This window comes from Heptranchias perlo, chromosome 12 (genome assembly GCF_035084215.1).
Source record: "Heptranchias perlo isolate sHepPer1 chromosome 12, sHepPer1.hap1, whole genome shotgun sequence".
Classification (NCBI taxonomy): domain Eukaryota; kingdom Metazoa; phylum Chordata; class Chondrichthyes; order Hexanchiformes; family Hexanchidae; genus Heptranchias; species Heptranchias perlo.
The window spans coordinates 68500974-68517945 of NC_090336.1; the positions used below are offsets into that span (position 1 = coordinate 68500974).

At 50.2% G+C, this 16972-nt stretch overlaps 8 non-coding genes and 8 pseudogenes across 8 annotated transcripts; 6 read left to right on the top strand and 10 right to left on the bottom strand.

Moving 5' to 3' along the window:
- Positions 1-214: 214 nt before the first annotated feature.
- On the bottom strand, positions 215-415 carry LOC137328740 (U2 spliceosomal RNA). Its single transcript, XR_010964834.1, has one exon. It is a non-coding gene; the product is annotated as a U2 spliceosomal RNA (small nuclear RNA).
- A 1233-nt stretch (positions 416-1648) lies between these two features.
- Positions 1649-1814, top strand: LOC137329350 (U1 spliceosomal RNA). Its single transcript, XR_010964920.1, has one exon. It is a non-coding gene; the product is annotated as a U1 spliceosomal RNA (small nuclear RNA).
- A 920-nt stretch (positions 1815-2734) lies between these two features.
- LOC137330514 (U2 spliceosomal RNA) lies at positions 2735-2863 on the bottom strand (annotated as a pseudogene).
- A 158-nt stretch (positions 2864-3021) lies between these two features.
- Positions 3022-3095, top strand: trnas-uga (transfer RNA serine (anticodon UGA)). The gene has a single exon. It is a non-coding gene; the product is annotated as a tRNA-Ser (tRNA).
- A 612-nt stretch (positions 3096-3707) lies between these two features.
- On the bottom strand, positions 3708-3912 carry LOC137328658 (U2 spliceosomal RNA; annotated as a pseudogene).
- Positions 3913-5140: 1228 nt separating this feature from the next.
- LOC137329362 (U1 spliceosomal RNA) lies at positions 5141-5306 on the top strand. The gene has a single exon (XR_010964923.1). It is a non-coding gene; the product is annotated as a U1 spliceosomal RNA (small nuclear RNA).
- Positions 5307-6230: 924 nt separating this feature from the next.
- Positions 6231-6359, bottom strand: LOC137330515 (U2 spliceosomal RNA; annotated as a pseudogene).
- An 844-nt stretch (positions 6360-7203) lies between these two features.
- On the bottom strand, positions 7204-7408 carry LOC137328659 (U2 spliceosomal RNA; annotated as a pseudogene).
- Positions 7409-8636: 1228 nt separating this feature from the next.
- Positions 8637-8802, top strand: LOC137329373 (U1 spliceosomal RNA). Its single transcript, XR_010964925.1, has one exon. It is a non-coding gene; the product is annotated as a U1 spliceosomal RNA (small nuclear RNA).
- Positions 8803-9728: 926 nt separating this feature from the next.
- On the bottom strand, positions 9729-9857 carry LOC137330516 (U2 spliceosomal RNA; annotated as a pseudogene).
- An 844-nt stretch (positions 9858-10701) lies between these two features.
- On the bottom strand, positions 10702-10906 carry LOC137328661 (U2 spliceosomal RNA; annotated as a pseudogene).
- Positions 10907-12134: 1228 nt separating this feature from the next.
- On the top strand, positions 12135-12300 carry LOC137329385 (U1 spliceosomal RNA). Its single transcript, XR_010964926.1, has one exon. It is a non-coding gene; the product is annotated as a U1 spliceosomal RNA (small nuclear RNA).
- A 926-nt stretch (positions 12301-13226) lies between these two features.
- On the bottom strand, positions 13227-13355 carry LOC137330517 (U2 spliceosomal RNA; annotated as a pseudogene).
- Positions 13356-14199: 844 nt separating this feature from the next.
- On the bottom strand, positions 14200-14400 carry LOC137328761 (U2 spliceosomal RNA). Its single transcript, XR_010964853.1, has one exon. It is a non-coding gene; the product is annotated as a U2 spliceosomal RNA (small nuclear RNA).
- Positions 14401-15633: 1233 nt separating this feature from the next.
- Positions 15634-15799, top strand: LOC137329396 (U1 spliceosomal RNA). Its single transcript, XR_010964928.1, has one exon. It is a non-coding gene; the product is annotated as a U1 spliceosomal RNA (small nuclear RNA).
- A 920-nt stretch (positions 15800-16719) lies between these two features.
- LOC137330518 (U2 spliceosomal RNA) lies at positions 16720-16848 on the bottom strand (annotated as a pseudogene).
- Between the last annotated feature and the right edge of the window lie 124 nt (positions 16849-16972).

The following is a 16972-nucleotide window of genomic DNA, read 5'->3' on the forward strand; positions in this document are numbered from 1 at the left end:
ACGTCCCAATACACAGGCTTGCAGCTTCCTGAAAAGTGACCTGAGACTGACGTCTTTCCCTCCAAGGTAAAACTGCAAGAGGGAAAAGGAAGAAAGGGAGTGGCACTCATCCATCCCAGGAGTAAACAAGAAAACCACAGTTGCAATATCTCAGCATTCTGAGTAATAATACAGGCTCCAAAAATCCGTTCAGCATTTTGAATATCTCCCCACAGGGAGGTGCACCGTTGCCAGAGACACTGTAATACTGGGTCGATGCGTGGAGTGGATGGAGCAAGCTCTTGTTCCATCTCCCTGTTCCAAAAATCAATTTAATATTTGGTCCCCAGATAGGGGACATATCAGATATTAAACTGATAAGAACAGAAACTTTTTTTTTTTCTGACACTCTGGGGTGCCTTATTGCCTTACAGATTCATTCCAGATTCCTTGCAGTGACATTACATCAAGCCAAAGCTCTACAAGCCAAAGCTCTACACTCTGCCCGAGGGGATTTCTCCCTGACTGCATCCCCCCGGCATACAATGGCAGGAAGGCTCCAAATGGTTGCCTTCCCCCACTTGACCACTTGATCTTAGCCAAAAGGCCGAGAAGCGATAACGCGCTCGATGCGAATTAGATCTCCGCTCCTGTTTTCCCTCCCTCTTTGGTCTCTGGCTGACTGTGTCTAAAGCAGTCTAGAAGCACTGCCGTTCTCTCCCACTCTGGCCACATTTTTGCCACCGTTTCTAATTGCAACAGTGGATCAGTTTAAAGAAGTTGCCGTTTTTTCCTTTCTTGCTAGGATTGCTTGACAGATTGGTAAATTTGCCAGTCGGCCACCGATCAGATGGGAGAAGGTGGTGTCTCAACGGACCTCCGTCAGTCAGTCTCAGTCACTAACTCACTGCCGTGGAAGGAAACCGCTTTAAAGAAAACTAGTGACGTGACGTGACGTGTCTCACAGCGAGTGAGTGAGATTGCAACGGCCAATTGAGAAAGAGGTGAGGTGCTGACAATCAGCAGCTCGTGTTTAAACGTTCATTCCACAGCAGGCAAGACCAATCAAAAGAAAATACTGCAGATGCTGGCTCGGCTGGCTGGGCTGGCTGGGCTGGAAATGGGAAATAAAAACACAAGACGTGTTAAAGGCTGGTTAAACTGTCGAAAGAAACAAGGCGTTAATGTTTCAGAAGTGCCTATTGAAAGATGTCTCTCAAGCTGCTCCCTGACTGGGCCCTGTCCATTGTCACGTTAATCCCAGGGCGGGGCGGGACTGCTTTGACCAGGAGACCTGTTTTCTGGGACGCAGGTGTGACATTCCAGGGAGTGCACCTGCTTTGTGCTGATTCGAAACGACCACGACAACGGCAACTTGCAGTTCTATATTACCACGACAACGCGCGTGTATATATTGCTACAGCAACAACTGGAGGCGGGACATTTCCCTTGAAGGGCGACATGCAAACAACCATCGCCGGCACCGCATCGCTGCAGTATTTTCTCCCAGAGTGTATCATCGGATATACGGTACGATATTTGAGCGGAATTAATCTCTCAGAGCATCAGCACGTTGCGAGCGAAGGGACGTTTTGATTCTTAAAACCTGCCCTTGCAATCGTAAAAGGTAGCGAATGCTGTCTAGTGGCAGTGTGTGGCGACACAAGGCATACTTACCTGGCAGGGGAGAATCTGTGATCCCGAAGGCGGATCTCCCAGGACGAGGCTAGCCCATTGCACTTGGGGTGTGCGCTGACGCCTGCGATGTCCCCAAATGCGGGATACTCGACTGCAAAATTTGTGGTAGTGGGGGACTGCGTTCGCGCTCTCCCCTGCATCGAAACGAAAAGTTAGATTGTCGACCCCGCGGTCCACCAATCGGATGGGTGACGGTGTTGTGTGTGTGTGTGTGTGTGTGTGTGTGTACGTATGTCAGTCAGTCTCTCACTCAGAGCTGCTGTGGAAGGAAACCTTTTTAAAAAGAACTTGCATATCGAAAGAAAGATGTGTCTCAAGCTGCCGGGGCCCTGTCCATTGTCACGTTAATGGCTGGACTGCTTTGACCAGGAGACCTGTTTCCTGGGTCGGAGGTGTGAGATTCCAGGGGACCTGCTTTGTGCTGATTTCCAATGGCCGTCCCTCCCTCCCTCCCCCCAGGCCTTCCTTCTGAACACCTTTGTCGTTTTATCGAGGGCCAGAAGCCTGCCTGTGAAAGGGAAGGATCAGCCGGTCGGCCCCCTGCTGGTCGCTGCTGCTCGTGGAGCAGGCGTGCGTGTCCTCAGCCTCTCGGACAGGTTCCTCAGGCGGTTCCCAGGTGGCCCAGTGGTCGAGGACGCAACCTTTTAAATCGTTGAGACCCGGGTTCCAATCCCGGTCGGGGGGATGATTTTCTGGTGCAGATTAATTGGCACCACTCAAAGAAAGTCTCCCCTCCTGAGCGCAATGCTCCACCCTCACCACCACTGCCTTTTCCTCACCGAGACAAACAGACAGTCCGTCCAGTCCAGGAGCGCAGTTTTCATTTGTACTCAGACCCTGCTTGTTTAAAGTTAAGTTATTTTGCAGTTTGAATTATAATCGCTGCCTGCGTGCGAGCGAGCGAGCGAACGAGCGGCACTCAGCCCAGGAGAAGAAAAGAATACCACTGAGCTGAGAAAGTAAGTGCAATATATCAGCTTTATTCTCAGTCATAATACGTACACACGGACAGAGACGCTGGGAAAGAGCTGTTTTTCCTTTTGAATATCTCCCCACAGGGAGGTGCACCGTTGCCAGAGACACTGCAATACTGGGTCGATGCGTGGAGTGGACGGAGCCAAGCCCCTATTCCATCTCCCTGTTGCAAAATTCAATTTAATATTCGGTCCCGAAGCCGAGAAGCGATAACCTCCTGAATAGACGTTTGCCATTTGACTGAGTGTGAAAAGACTGAGTGTCAAAGTGGAAATGGCAAGTCAAGCCCTCTGCTGGTGACACTGCTGCTACTGTAGGGAGCCATGTGTTCAGCCTTCTGTATATGTTTGCAGGGGACTGAGGGCAACTCCCCTGGTGGTCCAGTGGTTAGGACGCAACATTTGAAAGTCGTTGAGACCCGGGTTCGAATCCCGGTCAGGGGATGATTTTCTGGTGCAGATTAATTGGCACCGTTCAAGAAAATCTCCCATCCTGAGCGCAATGCTCCACCCAAACCAGTGCCTTTTACTCACCTTAACACTCAGTTAGCAGCACAGTTTGATCTCACAGCTTCCAATGTGGCCATTCACAGTGCACTCCCTCCAAACACACACGCACTGTCTGCTCGCATTTTTAAAGTCAGCAACGTGAAGTTATTTCGCCTCTCGCTTGTGGCAGTTTAAACGTTAACATTGTGTCTCTCTCGCGCTCTCTGTTTCGGGAAATGTCTGACTTGGAAACAATTAATTCTGGAACTGCCAGTTTAAAACTGCAGTAATTTTTCACACAACAACTGGAGTTAAATGTTTCAGGTCAGGAGACCAAGTCTGTGGAAGGTGGCACGTCCCAATACACAGGCTTGCAGCTTCCTGAAAAGTGACCTGAGACTGACGTCTTTCCCTCCAAGGTAAAACTGCAAGAGGGAAAAGGAAGAAAGGGAGTGGCACTCATCCATCCCAGGAGTAAACAAGAAAACCACAGTTGCAATATCTCAGCATTCTGAGTAATAATACAGGCTCCAAAAATCCGTTCAGCATTTTGAATATCTCCCCACAGGGAGGTGCACCGTTGCCAGAGACACTGTAATACTGGGTCGATGCGTGGAGTGGACGGAGCAAGCTCTTGTTCCATCTCCCTGTTCCAAAAATCAATTTAATATTTGGTCCCCAGATAGGGGACATATCAGATATTAAACTGATAAGAACAGAAACTTTTTTTTTTCTGACACTCTGGGGTGCCTTATTGCCTTACAGATTCATTCCAGATTCCTTGCAGTGACATTACATCAAGCCAAAGCTCTACAAGCCAAAGCTCTACACTCTGCCCGAGGGGATTTCTCCCTGACTGCATCCCCCCGGCATACAATGGCAGGAAGGCTCCAAATGGTTGCCTTCCCCCACTTGACCACTTGATCTTAGCCAAAAGGCCGAGAAGCGATAACGCGCTCGATGCGAATTAGATCTCCGCTCCTGTTTTCCCTCCCTCTTTGGTCTCTGGCTGACTGTGTCTAAAGCAGTCTAGAAGCACTGCCGTTCTCTCCCACTCTGGCCACATTTTTGCCACCGTTTCTAATTGCAACAGTGGATCAGTTTAAAGAAGTTGCCGTTTTTTCCTTTCTTGCTAGGATTGCTTGACAGATTGGTAAATTTGCCAGTCGGCCACCGATCAGATGGGAGAAGGTGGTGTCTCAACGGACCTCCGTCAGTCAGTCTCAGTCACTAACTCACTGCCGTGGAAGGAAACCGCTTTAAAGAAAACTAGTGACGTGACGTGACGTGTCTCACAGCGAGTGAGTGAGATTGCAACGGCCAATTGAGAAAGAGGTGAGGTGCTGACAATCAGCAGCTCGTGTTTAAACGTTCATTCCACAGCAGGCAAGACCAATCAAAAGAAAATACTGCAGATGCTGGCTCGGCTGGCTGGGCTGGCTGGGCTGGAAATGGGAAATAAAAACACAAGACGTGTTAAAGGCTGGTTAAACTGTCGAAAGAAACAAGGCGTTAATGTTTCAGAAGTGCCTATTGAAAGATGTCTCTCAAGCTGCTCCCTGACTGGGCCCTGTCCATTGTCACGTTAATCCCAGGGCGGGGCGGGACTGCTTTGACCAGGAGACCTGTTTTCTGGGACGCAGGTGTGACATTCCAGGGAGTGCACCTGCTTTGTGCTGATTCGAAACGACCACGACAACGGCAACTTGCAGTTCTATATTACCACGACAACGCGCGTGTATATATTGCTACAGCAACAACTGGAGGCGGGACATTTCCCTTGAAGGGCGACATGCAAACAACCATCGCCGGCACCGCATCGCTGCAGTATTTTCTCCCAGAGTGTATCATCGGATATACGGTACGATATTTGAGCGGAATTAATCTCTCAGAGCATCAGCACGTTGCGAGCGAAGGGACGTTTTGATTCTTAAAACCTGCCCTTGCAATCGTAAAAGGTAGCGAATGCTGTCTAGTGGCAGTGTGTGGCGACACAAGGCATACTTACCTGGCAGGGGAGAATCTGTGATCCCGAAGGCGGATCTCCCAGGACGAGGCTAGCCCATTGCACTTGGGGTGTGCGCTGACGCCTGCGATGTCCCCAAATGCGGGATACTCGACTGCAAAATTTGTGGTAGTGGGGGACTGCGTTCGCGCTCTCCCCTGCATCGAAACGAAAAGTTAGATTGTCGACCCCGCGGTCCACCAATCGGATGGGTGACGGTGTTGTGTGTGTGTGTGTGTGTGTGTGTGTGTACGTATGTCAGTCAGTCTCTCACTCAGAGCTGCTGTGGAAGGAAACCTTTTTAAAAAGAACTTGCATATCGAAAGAAAGATGTGTCTCAAGCTGCCGGGGCCCTGTCCATTGTCACGTTAATGGCTGGACTGCTTTGACCAGGAGACCTGTTTCCTGGGTCGGAGGTGTGAGATTCCAGGGGACCTGCTTTGTGCTGATTTCCAATGGCCGTCCCTCCCTCCCTCCCTCCCCCCAGGCCTTCCTTCTGAACACCTTTGTCGTTTTATCGAGGGCCAGAAGCCTGCCTGTGAAAGGGAAGGATCAGCCGGTCGGCCCCCTGCTGGTCGCTGCTGCTCGTGGAGCAGGCGTGCGTGTCCTCAGCCTCTCGGACAGGTTCCTCAGGCGGTTCCCAGGTGGCCCAGTGGTCGAGGACGCAACCTTTTAAATCGTTGAGACCCGGGTTCCAATCCCGGTCGGGGGGATGATTTTCTGGTGCAGATTAATTGGCACCACTCAAAGAAAGTCTCCCCTCCTGAGCGCAATGCTCCACCCTCACCACCACTGCCTTTTCCTCACCGAGACAAACAGACAGTCCGTCCAGTCCAGGAGCGCAGTTTTCATTTGTACTCAGACCCTGCTTGTTTAAAGTTAAGTTATTTTGCAGTTTGAATTATAATCGCTGCCTGCGTGCGAGCGAGCGAGCGAACGAGCGGCACTCAGCCCAGGAGAAGAAAAGAATAGCACTGAGCTGAGAAAGTAAGTGCAATATATCAGCTTTATTCTCAGTCATAATACGTACACACGGACAGAGACGCTGGGAAAGAGCTGTTTTTCCTTTTGAATATCTCCCCACAGGGAGGTGCACCGTTGCCAGAGACACTGCAATACTGGGTCGATGCGTGGAGTGGACGGAGCCAAGCCCCTATTCCATCTCCCTGTTGCAAAATTCAATTTAATATTCGGTCCCGAAGCCGAGAAGCGATAACCTCCTGAATAGACGTTTGCCATTTGACTGAGTGTGAAAAGACTGAGTGTCAAAGTGGAAATGGCAAGTCAAGCCCTCTGCTGGTGACACTGCTGCTACTGTAGGGAGCCATGTGTTCAGCCTTCTGTATATGTTTGCAGGGGATTGAGGGCAACTCCCCTGGTGGTCCAGTGGTTAGGACGCAACATTTAAAACTCGTTGAGACCCGGGTTCGAATCCCGGTCAGGGGATGATTTTCTGGTGCAGATTAATTGGCACCGTTCAAGAAAATCTCCCATCCTGAGCGCAATGCTCCACCCAAACCAGTGCCTTTTACTCACCTTAACACTCAGTTAGCAGCACAGTTTGATCTCACAGCTTCCAATGTGGCCATTCACAGTGCACTCCCTCCAAACACACACGCACTGTCTGCTCGCATTTTTAAAGTCAGCAACGTGAAGTTATTTCGCCTCTCGCTTGTGGCAGTTTAAACGTTAACATTGTGTCTCTCTCGCGCTCTCTGTTTCGGGAAATGTCTGACTTGGAAACAATTAATTCTGGAACTGCCAGTTTAAAACTGCAGTAATTTTTCACACAACAACTGGAGTTAAATGTTTCAGGTCAGGAGACCAAGTCTGTGGAAGGTGGCACGTCCCAATACACAGGCTTGCAGCTTCCTGAAAAGTGACCTGAGACTGACGTCTTTCCCTCCAAGGTAAAACTGCAAGAGGGAAAAGGAAGAAAGGGAGTGGCACTCATCCATCCCAGGAGTAAACAAGAAAACCACAGTTGCAATATCTCAGCATTCTGAGTAATAATACAGGCTCCAAAAATCCGTTCAGCATTTTGAATATCTCCCCACAGGGAGGTGCACCGTTGCCAGAGACACTGTAATACTGGGTCGATGCGTGGAGTGGACGGAGCAAGCTCTTGTTCCATCTCCCTGTTCCAAAAATCAATTTAATATTTGGTCCCCAGATAGGGGACATATCAGATATTAAACTGATAAGAACAGAAACTTTTTTTTTTCTGACACTCTGGGGTGCCTTATTGCCTTACAGATTCATTCCAGATTCCTTGCAGTGACATTACATCAAGCCAAAGCTCTACAAGCCAAAGCTCTACACTCTGCCCGAGGGGATTTCTCCCTGACTGCATCCCCCCGGCATACAATGGCAGGAAGGCTCCAAATGGTTGCCTTCCCCCACTTGACCACTTGATCTTAGCCAAAAGGCCGAGAAGCGATAACGCGCTCGATGCGAATTAGATCTCCGCTCCTGTTTTCCCTCCCTCTTTGGTCTCTGGCTGACTGTGTCTAAAGCAGTCTAGAAGCACTGCCGTTCTCTCCCACTCTGGCCACATTTTTGCCACCGTTTCTAATTGCAACAGTGGATCAGTTTAAAGAAGTTGCCGTTTTTTCCTTTCTTGCTAGGATTGCTTGACAGATTGGTAAATTTGCCAGTCGGCCACCGATCAGATGGGAGAAGGTGGTGTCTCAACGGACCTCCGTCAGTCAGTCTCAGTCACTAACTCACTGCCGTGGAAGGAAACCGCTTTAAAGAAAACTAGTGACGTGACGTGACGTGTCTCACAGCGAGTGAGTGAGATTGCAACGGCCAATTGAGAAAGAGGTGAGGTGCTGACAATCAGCAGCTCGTGTTTAAACGTTCATTCCACAGCAGGCAAGACCAATCAAAAGAAAATACTGCAGATGCTGGCTCGGCTGGCTGGGCTGGCTGGGCTGGAAATGGGAAATAAAAACACAAGACGTGTTAAAGGCTGGTTAAACTGTCGAAAGAAACAAGGCGTTAATGTTTCAGAAGTGCCTATTGAAAGATGTCTCTCAAGCTGCTCCCTGACTGGGCCCTGTCCATTGTCACGTTAATCCCAGGGCGGGGCGGGACTGCTTTGACCAGGAGACCTGTTTTCTGGGACGCAGGTGTGACATTCCAGGGAGTGCACCTGCTTTGTGCTGATTCGAAACTACCACGACAACGGCAACTTGCAGTTCTATATTACCACGACAACGCGCGTGTATATATTGCTACAGCAACAACTGGAGGCGGGACATTTCCCTTGAAGGGCGACATGCAAACAACCATCGCCGGCACCGCATCGCTGCAGTATTTTCTCCCAGAGTGTATCATCGGATATACGGTACGATATTTGAGCGGAATTAATCTCTCAGAGCATCAGCACGTTGCGAGCGAAGGGACGTTTTGATTCTTAAAACCTGCCCTTGCAATCGTAAAAGGTAGCGAATGCTGTCTAGTGGCAGTGTGTGGCGACACAAGGCATACTTACCTGGCAGGGGAGAATCTGTGATCCCGAAGGCGGATCTCCCAGGACGAGGCTAGCCCATTGCACTTGGGGTGTGCGCTGACGCCTGCGATGTCCCCAAATGCGGGATACTCGACTGCAAAATTTGTGGTAGTGGGGGACTGCGTTCGCGCTCTCCCCTGCATCGAAACGAAAAGTTAGATTGTCGACCCCGCGGTCCACCAATCGGATGGGTGACGGTGTTGTGTGTGTGTGTGTGTGTGTGTGTGTGTGTACGTATGTCAGTCAGTCTCTCACTCAGAGCTGCTGTGGAAGGAAACCTTTTTAAAAAGAACTTGCATATCGAAAGAAAGATGTGTCTCAAGCTGCCGGGGCCCTGTCCATTGTCACGTTAATGGCTGGACTGCTTTGACCAGGAGACCTGTTTCCTGGGTCGGAGGTGTGAGATTCCAGGGGACCTGCTTTGTGCTGATTTCCAATGGCCGTCCCTCCCTCCCTCCCTCCCCCCAGGCCTTCCTTCTGAACACCTTTGTCGTTTTATCGAGGGCCAGAAGCCTGCCTGTGAAAGGGAAGGATCAGCCGGTCGGCCCCCTGCTGGTCGCTGCTGCTCGTGGAGCAGGCGTGCGTGTCCTCAGCCTCTCGGACAGGTTCCTCAGGCGGTTCCCAGGTGGCCCAGTGGTCGAGGACGCAACCTTTTAAATCGTTGAGACCCGGGTTCCAATCCCGGTCGGGGGGATGATTTTCTGGTGCAGATTAATTGGCACCACTCAAAGAAAGTCTCCCCTCCTGAGCGCAATGCTCCACCCTCACCACCACTGCCTTTTCCTCACCGAGACAAACAGACAGTCCGTCCAGTCCAGGAGCGCAGTTTTCATTTGTACTCAGACCCTGCTTGTTTAAAGTTAAGTTATTTTGCAGTTTGAATTATAATCGCTGCCTGCGTGCGAGCGAGCGAGCGAACGAGCGGCACTCAGCCCAGGAGAAGAAAAGAATAGCACTGAGCTGAGAAAGTAAGTGCAATATATCAGCTTTATTCTCAGTCATAATACGTACACACGGACAGAGACGCTGGGAAAGAGCTGTTTTTCCTTTTGAATATCTCCCCACAGGGAGGTGCACCGTTGCCAGAGACACTGCAATACTGGGTCGATGCGTGGAGTGGACGGAGCCAAGCCCCTATTCCATCTCCCTGTTGCAAAATTCAATTTAATATTCGGTCCCGAAGCCGAGAAGCGATAACCTCCTGAATAGACGTTTGCCATTTGACTGAGTGTGAAAAGACTGAGTGTCAAAGTGGAAATGGCAAGTCAAGCCCTCTGCTGGTGACACTGCTGCTACTGTAGGGAGCCATGTGTTCAGCCTTCTGTATATGTTTGCAGGGGATTGAGGGCAACTCCCCTGGTGGTCCAGTGGTTAGGACGCAACATTTAAAACTCGTTGAGACCCGGGTTCGAATCCCGGTCAGGGGATGATTTTCTGGTGCAGATTAATTGGCACCGTTCAAGAAAATCTCCCATCCTGAGCGCAATGCTCCACCCAAACCAGTGCCTTTTACTCACCTTAACACTCAGTTAGCAGCACAGTTTGATCTCACAGCTTCCAATGTGGCCATTCACAGTGCACTCCCTCCAAACACACACGCACTGTCTGCTCGCATTTTTAAAGTCAGCAACGTGAAGTTATTTCGCCTCTCGCTTGTGGCAGTTTAAACGTTAACATTGTGTCTCTCTCGCGCTCTCTGTTTCGGGAAATGTCTGACTTGGAAACAATTAATTCTGGAACTGCCAGTTTAAAACTGCAGTAATTTTTCACACAACAACTGGAGTTAAATGTTTCAGGTCAGGAGACCAAGTCTGTGGAAGGTGGCACGTCCCAATACACAGGCTTGCAGCTTCCTGAAAAGTGACCTGAGACTGACGTCTTTCCCTCCAAGGTAAAACTGCAAGAGGGAAAAGGAAGAAAGGGAGTGGCACTCATCCATCCCAGGAGTAAACAAGAAAACCACAGTTGCAATATCTCAGCATTCTGAGTAATAATACAGGCTCCAAAAATCCGTTCAGCATTTTGAATATCTCCCCACAGGGAGGTGCACCGTTGCCAGAGACACTGTAATACTGGGTCGATGCGTGGAGTGGACGGAGCAAGCTCTTGTTCCATCTCCCTGTTCCAAAAATCAATTTAATATTTGGTCCCCAGATAGGGGACATATCAGATATTAAACTGATAAGAACAGAAACTTTTTTTTTTCTGACACTCTGGGGTGCCTTATTGCCTTACAGATTCATTCCAGATTCCTTGCAGTGACATTACATCAAGCCAAAGCTCTACAAGCCAAAGCTCTACACTCTGCCCGAGGGGATTTCTCCCTGACTGCATCCCCCCGGCATACAATGGCAGGAAGGCTCCAAATGGTTGCCTTCCCCCACTTGACCACTTGATCTTAGCCAAAAGGCCGAGAAGCGATAACGCGCTCGATGCGAATTAGATCTCCGCTCCTGTTTTCCCTCCCTCTTTGGTCTCTGGCTGACTGTGTCTAAAGCAGTCTAGAAGCACTGCCGTTCTCTCCCACTCTGGCCACATTTTTGCCACCGTTTCTAATTGCAACAGTGGATCAGTTTAAAGAAGTTGCCGTTTTTTCCTTTCTTGCTAGGATTGCTTGACAGATTGGTAAATTTGCCAGTCGGCCACCGATCAGATGGGAGAAGGTGGTGTCTCAACGGACCTCCGTCAGTCAGTCTCAGTCACTAACTCACTGCCGTGGAAGGAAACCGCTTTAAAGAAAACTAGTGACGTGACGTGACGTGTCTCACAGCGAGTGAGTGAGATTGCAACGGCCAATTGAGAAAGAGGTGAGGTGCTGACAATCAGCAGCTCGTGTTTAAACGTTCATTCCACAGCAGGCAAGACCAATCAAAAGAAAATACTGCAGATGCTGGCTCGGCTGGCTGGGCTGGCTGGGCTGGAAATGGGAAATAAAAACACAAGACGTGTTAAAGGCTGGTTAAACTGTCGAAAGAAACAAGGCGTTAATGTTTCAGAAGTGCCTATTGAAAGATGTCTCTCAAGCTGCTCCCTGACTGGGCCCTGTCCATTGTCACGTTAATCCCAGGGCGGGGCGGGACTGCTTTGACCAGGAGACCTGTTTTCTGGGACGCAGGTGTGACATTCCAGGGAGTGCACCTGCTTTGTGCTGATTCGAAACTACCACGACAACGGCAACTTGCAGTTCTATATTACCACGACAACGCGCGTGTATATATTGCTACAGCAACAACTGGAGGCGGGACATTTCCCTTGAAGGGCGACATGCAAACAACCATCGCCGGCACCGCATCGCTGCAGTATTTTCTCCCAGAGTGTATCATCGGATATACGGTACGATATTTGAGCGGAATTAATCTCTCAGAGCATCAGCACGTTGCGAGCGAAGGGACGTTTTGATTCTTAAAACCTGCCCTTGCAATCGTAAAAGGTAGCGAATGCTGTCTAGTGGCAGTGTGTGGCGACACAAGGCATACTTACCTGGCAGGGGAGAATCTGTGATCCCGAAGGCGGATCTCCCAGGACGAGGCTAGCCCATTGCACTTGGGGTGTGCGCTGACGCCTGCGATGTCCCCAAATGCGGGATACTCGACTGCAAAATTTGTGGTAGTGGGGGACTGCGTTCGCGCTCTCCCCTGCATCGAAACGAAAAGTTAGATTGTCGACCCCGCGGTCCACCAATCGGATGGGTGACGGTGTTGTGTGTGTGTGTGTGTGTGTGTGTGTGTGTACGTATGTCAGTCAGTCTCTCACTCAGAGCTGCTGTGGAAGGAAACCTTTTTAAAAAGAACTTGCATATCGAAAGAAAGATGTGTCTCAAGCTGCCGGGGCCCTGTCCATTGTCACGTTAATGGCTGGACTGCTTTGACCAGGAGACCTGTTTCCTGGGTCGGAGGTGTGAGATTCCAGGGGACCTGCTTTGTGCTGATTTCCAATGGCCGTCCCTCCCTCCCTCCCTCCCCCCAGGCCTTCCTTCTGAACACCTTTGTCGTTTTATCGAGGGCCAGAAGCCTGCCTGTGAAAGGGAAGGATCAGCCGGTCGGCCCCCTGCTGGTCGCTGCTGCTCGTGGAGCAGGCGTGCGTGTCCTCAGCCTCTCGGACAGGTTCCTCAGGCGGTTCCCAGGTGGCCCAGTGGTCGAGGACGCAACCTTTTAAATCGTTGAGACCCGGGTTCCAATCCCGGTCGGGGGGATGATTTTCTGGTGCAGATTAATTGGCACCACTCAAAGAAAGTCTCCCCTCCTGAGCGCAATGCTCCACCCTCACCACCACTGCCTTTTCCTCACCGAGACAAACAGACAGTCCGTCCAGTCCAGGAGCGCAGTTTTCATTTGTACTCAGACCCTGCTTGTTTAAAGTTAAGTTATTTTGCAGTTTGAATTATAATCGCTGCCTGCGTGCGAGCGAGCGAGCGAACGAGCGGCACTCAGCCCAGGAGAAGAAAAGAATACCACTGAGCTGAGAAAGTAAGTGCAATATATCAGCTTTATTCTCAGTCATAATACGTACACACGGACAGAGACGCTGGGAAAGAGCTGTTTTTCCTTTTGAATATCTCCCCACAGGGAGGTGCACCGTTGCCAGAGACACTGCAATACTGGGTCGATGCGTGGAGTGGACGGAGCCAAGCCCCTATTCCATCTCCCTGTTGCAAAATTCAATTTAATATTCGGTCCCGAAGCCGAGAAGCGATAACCTCCTGAATAGACGTTTGCCATTTGACTGAGTGTGAAAAGACTGAGTGTCAAAGTGGAAATGGCAAGTCAAGCCCTCTGCTGGTGACACTGCTGCTACTGTAGGGAGCCATGTGTTCAGCCTTCTGTATATGTTTGCAGGGGATTGAGGGCAACTCCCCTGGTGGTCCAGTGGTTAGGACGCAACATTTAAAACTCGTTGAGACCCGGGTTCGAATCCCGGTCAGGGGATGATTTTCTGGTGCAGATTAATTGGCACCGTTCAAGAAAATCTCCCATCCTGAGCGCAATGCTCCACCCAAACCAGTGCCTTTTACTCACCTTAACACTCAGTTAGCAGCACAGTTTGATCTCACAGCTTCCAATGTGGCCATTCACAGTGCACTCCCTCCAAACACACACGCACTGTCTGCTCGCATTTTTAAAGTCAGCAACGTGAAGTTATTTCGCCTCTCGCTTGTGGCAGTTTAAACGTTAACATTGTGTCTCTCTCGCGCTCTCTGTTTCGGGAAATGTCTGACTTGGAAACAATTAATTCTGGAACTGCCAGTTTAAAACTGCAGTAATATTTCACACAACAACTGGAGTTAAATGTTTCAGGTCAGGAGACCAAGTCTGTGGAAGGTGGCACGTCCCAATACACAGGCTTGCAGCTTCCTGAAAAGTGACCTGAGACTGACGTCTTTCCCTCCAAGGTAAAACTGCAAGAGGGAAAAGGAAGAAAGGGAGTGGCACTCATCCATCCCAGGAGTAAACAAGAAAACCACAGTTGCAATATCTCAGCATTCTGAGTAATAATACAGGCTCCAAAAATCCGTTCAGCATTTTGAATATCTCCCCACAGGGAGGTGCACCGTTGCCAGAGACACTGTAATACTGGGTCGATGCGTGGAGTGGACGGAGCAAGCTCTTGTTCCATCTCCCTGTTCCAAAAATCAATTTAATATTTGGTCCCCAGATAGGGGACATATCAGATATTAAACTGATAAGAACAGAAACTTTTTTTTTTTCTGACACTCTGGGGTGCCTTATTGCCTTACAGATTCATTCCAGATTCCTTGCAGTGACATTACATCAAGCCAAAGCTCTACAAGCCAAAGCTCTACACTCTGCCCGAGGGGATTTCTCCCTGACTGCATCCCCCCGGCATACAATGGCAGGAAGGCTCCAAATGGTTGCCTTCCCCCACTTGACCACTTGATCTTAGCCAAAAGGCCGAGAAGCGATAACGCGCTCGATGCGAATTAGATCTCCGCTCCTGTTTTCCCTCCCTCTTTGGTCTCTGGCTGACTGTGTCTAAAGCAGTCTAGAAGCACTGCCGTTCTCTCCCACTCTGGCCACATTTTTGCCACCGTTTCTAATTGCAACAGTGGATCAGTTTAAAGAAGTTGCCGTTTTTTCCTTTCTTGCTAGGATTGCTTGACAGATTGGTAAATTTGCCAGTCGGCCACCGATCAGATGGGAGAAGGTGGTGTCTCAACGGACCTCCGTCAGTCAGTCTCAGTCACTAACTCACTGCCGTGGAAGGAAACCGCTTTAAAGAAAACTAGTGACGTGACGTGACGTGTCTCACAGCGAGTGAGTGAGATTGCAACGGCCAATTGAGAAAGAGGTGAGGTGCTGACAATCAGCAGCTCGTGTTTAAACGTTCATTCCACAGCAGGCAAGACCAATCAAAAGAAAATACTGCAGATGCTGGCTCGGCTGGCTGGGCTGGCTGGGCTGGAAATGGGAAATAAAAACACAAGACGTGTTAAAGGCTGGTTAAACTGTCGAAAGAAACAAGGCGTTAATGTTTCAGAAGTGCCTATTGAAAGATGTCTCTCAAGCTGCTCCCTGACTGGGCCCTGTCCATTGTCACGTTAATCCCAGGGCGGGGCGGGACTGCTTTGACCAGGAGACCTGTTTTCTGGGACGCAGGTGTGACATTCCAGGGAGTGCACCTGCTTTGTGCTGATTCGAAACTACCACGACAACGGCAACTTGCAGTTCTATATTACCACGACAACGCGCGTGTATATATTGCTACAGCAACAACTGGAGGCGGGACATTTCCCTTGAAGGGCGACATGCAAACAACCATCGCCGGCACCGCATCGCTGCAGTATTTTCTCCCAGAGTGTATCATCGGATATACGGTACGATATTTGAGCGGAATTAATCTCTCAGAGCATCAGCACGTTGCGAGCGAAGGGACGTTTTGATTCTTAAAACCTGCCCTTGCAATCGTAAAAGGTAGCGAATGCTGTCTAGTGGCAGTGTGTGGCGACACAAGGCATACTTACCTGGCAGGGGAGAATCTGTGATCCCGAAGGCGGATCTCCCAGGACGAGGCTAGCCCATTGCACTTGGGGTGTGCGCTGACGCCTGCGATGTCCCCAAATGCGGGATACTCGACTGCAAAATTTGTGGTAGTGGGGGACTGCGTTCGCGCTCTCCCCTGCATCGAAACGAAAAGTTAGATTGTCGACCCCGCGGTCCACCAATCGGATGGGTGACGGTGTTGTGTGTGTGTGTGTGTGTGTGTGTGTGTACGTATGTCAGTCAGTCTCTCACTCAGAGCTGCTGTGGAAGGAAACCTTTTTAAAAAGAACTTGCATATCGAAAGAAAGATGTGTCTCAAGCTGCCGGGGCCCTGTCCATTGTCACGTTAATGGCTGGACTGCTTTGACCAGGAGACCTGTTTCCTGGGTCGGAGGTGTGAGATTCCAGGGGACCTGCTTTGTGCTGATTTCCAATGGCCGTCCCTCCCTCCCTCCCCCCAGGCCTTCCTTCTGAACACCTTTGTCGTTTTATCGAGGGCCAGAAGCCTGCCTGTGAAAGGGAAGGATCAGCCGGTCGGCCCCCTGCTGGTCGCTGCTGCTCGTGGAGCAGGCGTGCGTGTCCTCAGCCTCTCGGACAGGTTCCTCAGGCGGTTCCCAGGTGGCCCAGTGGTCGAGGACGCAACCTTTTAAATCGTTGAGACCCGGGTTCCAATCCCGGTCGGGGGGATGATTTTCTGGTGCAGATTAATTGGCACCACTCAAAGAAAGTCTCCCCTCCTGAGCGCAATGCTCCACCCTCACCACCACTGCCTTTTCCTCACCGAGACAAACAGACAGTCCGTCCAGTCCAGGAGCGCAGTTTTCATTTGTACTCAGACCCTGCTTGTTTAAAGTTAAGTTATTTTGCAGTTTGAATTATAATCGCTGCCTGCGTGCGAGCGAGCGAGCGAACGAGCGGCACTCAGCCCAGGAGAAGAAAAGAATACCACTGAGCTGAGAAAGTAAGTGCAATATATCAGCTTTATTCTCAGTCATAATACGTACACACGGACAGAGACGCTGGGAAAGAGCTGTTTTTCCTTTTGAATATCTCCCCACAGGGAGGTGCACCGTTGCCAGAGACACTGCAATACTGGGTCGATGCGTGGAGTGGACGGAGCCAAGCCCCTATTCCATCTCCCTGTTGCAAAATTCAATTTAATATTCGGTCCCGAAGCCGAGAAGCGATAACCTCCTGAATAGACGTTTGCCATTTGACTGAGTGTGAAAAGACTGAGTGTCAAAGTGGAAATGGCAAGTCAAGCCCTCTGCTGGTGACACTGCTGCTACTGTAGGGAGCCATGTGTTCAGCC